Raw genomic sequence first — 4,962 nt, 5'->3', positions numbered from 1 at the left:
CAGTAAAGGAATGAATGAGTGTACGGATGCAGCCACTCAAAAGATGGACTAAAACATCACCAATTCAACTGGCAGAACAATGCCTATAATGTGATGTCATGTTTGCTTTAAAAGTATAGTTACTTAAGCAAACACATCTTGAGAAAAACTTTACAACACAAAATCCTGAAAAATTATTTAATATGGAGGGAGCACTGGGCAGAAGTGCAAATAACACAATCCTATTGTATCTTTTTTTTTAATAAGATTTATTTATTTAGTATGTATACAGTGTTCTGCCTGTACGCCAGAAGAGGGCACTAGATCTCAATATAGATGGTTGTGAGCCACAATGTGGTTGCTAGGAATTGAACTCAGGACCTCTGAAAGAGCAGCCAGTGCGCTTAACCTCTAAGCCATTTCTCCAGCCTGATCCTATTGTATCTTATGTCTGCATGCTCCACCAACAAACATGGAAAGAGGCACCACTGCTTGTCTGTGTCTGTATTGCTACTCTAGAACAGTCTAGAAAGACAACCAAACTAATACCATGAATCACCAGAGAAGGGAAGTATCCAACTATCAGTTATGAGTGAGCATTATTTCATAATTTTAAAATATATACATCTTAAACAACCTATCACATAAGATGGACATGGTTTTTACATGTAAAAACTAGCAAAATTTGCCAGAATGATAAATTCTGAAACCTCAGAAAATGTCTAAAGTTCTTTAAGAATCCGGGGAACTCAAGAAAAACAACTCAAGTGGAAAGAAGGCTCAGTGTTTAGCAACACTGGTTGCTCTTGCAAAGAACTCGGGTTCCATTGCCAGCATACACATGGTCGCTTACAACTGTTATTCCAGTTCCAAGGCTCTGAAACTCCCTTTCTCACCTCTATGGCAACAGGCATGGAGTACATACTCAGATGCAAGCAAAACACTGTTCATAAAAATAAAAGTCTATCTTCTAAAAAAGAAAAAAAAATCAACTAAATCTAAATAAATAAGAACAGGGAGCATGACACTTTTTAATCTCACTGTATAACCCTGTGGAACTCTCTATGTAGACCAGGCTAGGCTCAAACTCACAGAAATCTGTCTACCTCTGCATCTCAAATGCCAAGATTAAAGGTGTGCAACACCATGCCAAGTTTCTTTTTGACATTTTAAATGCCCTATTCTCATCCCTCTGTCTATTTTAGTTAGGGTTCCTCTCACTACGATTAAAAAGACCTTGACCAGCTTGGGCGGTGGTGGTGGTACACGACCCAGGACAGACTAAAAGGAAAGCTACAAGAAACTCTGGGGGGTAGGGGGAGCTAAACTGACTTAGGGACAATGGGGTTATTTCATCTTTACATCCAGGTCTATCATTGAGGGAAGTCAGGGCAAGGGGCAAGAACTCAATTGAAGCAGAAGCCATGGAGGAGTGCTGTCCATGGTTTACTCAACCTGCTTATAAAACCCAGGACCACCCATCCAGAGGTGACACTGTTCCTTGCAAGATAGCAATGCCTGCTATGGAATGGGACCTCCCACATCAATCATTAATCAAGAAAATGTCCCACAGGCTAAGCTGGTAGGAACGCTTTCACAATGGAGGTTCTCTCTTCCTAAATGACTCTAGTCTGTCAAGTTGACAAAAAACTAGCCAGCACCCTATCTCTACCACAAGGGAAACACACATGAGCCTGTTGCATGCATAGTGCAGAACGGCAGCCTGGCAATCTCCATGGAGAACACAAAACAGGGCAGGCACATCCACAGCCTCAGCCCTGAGGACTGCCATTAACTGCCCTGTCTCTCAGTTCCAGGAAGGCTGGACTTGCATGGTTGTCTTTACTGACCTGACTGAGAGCCCACCCACGGCAGACATATTTTCTGGAGCATTTGACAAGAAAATCTAGAGGCTACCGTTTACCTTCATGACTTCCTTACACAGTGGGTAACCGTGGGGCAAGCAAGTATAAACTAAAACTCAAAAGAAAAACTGGGGAATGAGGATGCGCACAGAAGCTTTGGAAGCTCCATCTAACACATCCCTGTAATCTAGAAAACCACCAACGGGCCATGGAGAGAACAGAGATGGCCCTAAGCTCTCTCTTGAGTTTTTCTGTCCCCGTTTTAATTAGTGCCCCCCCTTCTCATTTTAATTGTCTGAATAGGCAGGTGCTATACGTTTTTTCCCATTCTCCTTTCCTTCTCCCCTACCCCTCACCCCCTACACTCCCAATTTACTCAGGAGGTTTTATCTTTTTTCTTTCTCCTTCCTCGGTGGATACATGTATGTTTCCCTTAGGTTCTCGAGTTTATATGAGACTCCATGGAAGAGAAAGATAACCCAAAACTGTCTAAGACCCTATTGAGCTTGAGCACTTGTGCACACACACACACCCTCAGCAAAGACTTAAGAGATGTACTGTTTAAAAAACTACCAATCCCAGTAAACAGCCAATCAAGTAGAGAGTTCAGGGACCACAAGTGACCAAGGATTCATATGGGAATTTATGGGGCTGGCAAGATGGTTCAGGGGGTGAAAGAACTTGCAGAGCAAGCCTTGAAGGCCTGGGTTCCAATTCCAGAACCCAAAGTGTAAAGAGAGAAGAACTGTCCTTTGACCTCCACATATGTGCCTTAACATGAGCATGCCCACACGCATGCACACCTCTCTCACATACACAATAATAATAATAAAATTTTTAAAACGTATATAGACATCACAGAAGAAGCAGAGCAGTCACTAAACAGTAACAAAAGTAGAGGCAGGAGGAGAAAGAGTTTGAATCTGGGTCACATGAGACCGTACCTCAAAAAAATTAAAATGGGACTGGCAAGATGTTCAGTGCGATGCCAGGAGGTAGTGACGCACGCCTTTAATCCCAGCACTCGGGAGGCAAAGGCAGGCAAACCTCTGAGTTCGAGGCCAGCCAGGTCTACAGAACGAGTTCCAAGACAGGCTCCCTAGCTACAAAAAAACCTTGTCTTAAAAAACCAAATAAAATGGGGGTTAAAAAGATGGCTCAGGGCTGATGAGATGGCTCAGTGGTTAAGAGCAGTGTCTGCTCTTCCAGAGGTCCTGAGTTCAATTCCTGGCAACCACATGGTGGCTCACAACCATCTGTAATGAGGTCTGGTGCCCTCTTCTGTACAGACAGAATATTGCATGCATAATAAATAAATAAATATTAAAAAAAAAAGAAACTTGAATCAATATTTAAAAAAAAAAAAAAGATGGCTCAGTAGGTAAAAAGCCACATAACCTGAGTTCAGTCACAGAACCCAAGCTAAAATGCTTTATGTGCATGCAGCACACATGTAATTCTGGCACCCCCGAGGCACTGCGCAGCACACATGTAATCTCACTCTTGCAGCTAGACGGGAGGCACAGACACAAGACTCCTGGAAGCTTGCAATCCAACTTAACCCGAATAAGCATCATGGCAGAAACAACAAGAGAGGACCCTGCCTCAACAGGGCAGAGAACTGACTCCTGACAGTGGTCCTTTGACTTCCTCACTCAGGTTGTGTACACATACACACCATACGCATACACATATACACATACACACCATACACATACACACATATTAAAACAGTAATAATTAAAAGGGGCTGGAGATAGGAGCAATATAAGGGAGGGTGAGGGTAGTATGATCAGAATATATTAAATATTCATATATGAAATCATCAAAGGACAAAAAAATTTTTGAGACAGGGTTTATTTTTTTTTGTGTGTGTGTAGTCTTAGCTGTCCTGGAACTCACTCTGTAGACTAGACTGGCCTCAAACTCACCAAGATCCCCCTGCCTCTGCCTCCTGAGTACTGGGATTAAAGGTGTGCACCACCACTGCCTGGCTCAAAGATCAAATTTTTAAAGATTTTTTTTTCCTTTGAAAAAAAAATTTATGTGTATGGGTATTTTGCCTGTGTGTCTGCACACCTCATACACGTATCTACACATAGATACAAACACACATATCATTTAAAATAATAAATATGTAGTTGAAAAAAATAACTTAATGGAGACTAACTAGACGGTTCAGTAGCTCTACTTAGTGAACAGAGAGAGAGCCTGTGACTGTTAAAGTTCAGGACACCCACAGCTACACCCGCCAGGACTGTCAAAGCCAAGGACTAGGATAGGAATTAGGTGTTGTACAAGCTCACACTCCCAGGAGGCAGAGATCCTCAGCTACCTATTGATTCAAGGCCAATCTGAGCTACAAAAGACTTTGTCTTTAAAAACCATGAGAGGGAAAAGAGGATAAAGAAGAGAGGGGGAGAAAGAAGAAACAAGAAATAATCTCGTAACATTCAATTGGTAATTGAAAAAAAAAATCTTCCAACATAAAAAACTACAGTCATCACCAGGTGGCAGTGGTATGCACATTTAGTCCCAGCACTCAGTAGGCAGAGGCAGGCTGATCTCTAAGTTCGAGGCCAGCCTGGTCTACAGAGTGAGTTCCGGGACAGCCAGGGCTACACAGAGAAACCCTGTAGTAAGCAAAGTCCTGGCATGAAGACAGACAAATACACCAAAAGTAAAACAGAGAGGAGCCTGTTGCCTACAGGCCCAACATCTTCGAGAAGATTACCAGGACCAATACTTAGAGGAAAGAACAGTCACAGGCACTGAGAAAACCAGATGCCTATCTAATGAAACTGGACACTTACCCAAAACCTTACACAAAACAAACTCAAAATGGCTGAGATCTAAAATCAAGAATGAAAATTCTAGAAGAAAACAGGGGGAAGATTCCCACCACTGGACTTGACAGTGACTGCTTGGCTACAACATTGACCCAACAAAAGAAAAAAAGAGATTAACTGAACTTAATTAAACTTAATTCAGCACATTTAGGCATAAAAGGGCACTATCCACCAAGAAAAACAGAGAAGCACCTGCTAATCGCGTCTCTCTAAGGCACTGACAAGCTGAGTACACAGAGCACTGTAACTCAGGCATAACAAACTTGAAG

General features: G+C 42.3%; 1 protein-coding gene across 1 annotated transcript in view; it reads right to left on the bottom strand.

Moving 5' to 3' along the window:
* Positions 1 to 4,962, bottom strand: part of Ippk (inositol-pentakisphosphate 2-kinase) — a 44,016-nt gene that overhangs the window by 21,506 nt on the left and 17,548 nt on the right. The window lies entirely within an intron of this gene.

The sequence above is a fragment of the Microtus ochrogaster genome, chromosome 16 (assembly GCF_000317375.1).
Source record: "Microtus ochrogaster isolate Prairie Vole_2 chromosome 16, MicOch1.0, whole genome shotgun sequence".
Lineage (NCBI taxonomy): Eukaryota > Metazoa > Chordata > Mammalia > Rodentia > Cricetidae > Microtus > Microtus ochrogaster.
This window is presented reverse-complemented; position numbering and strand designations above follow the sequence as displayed.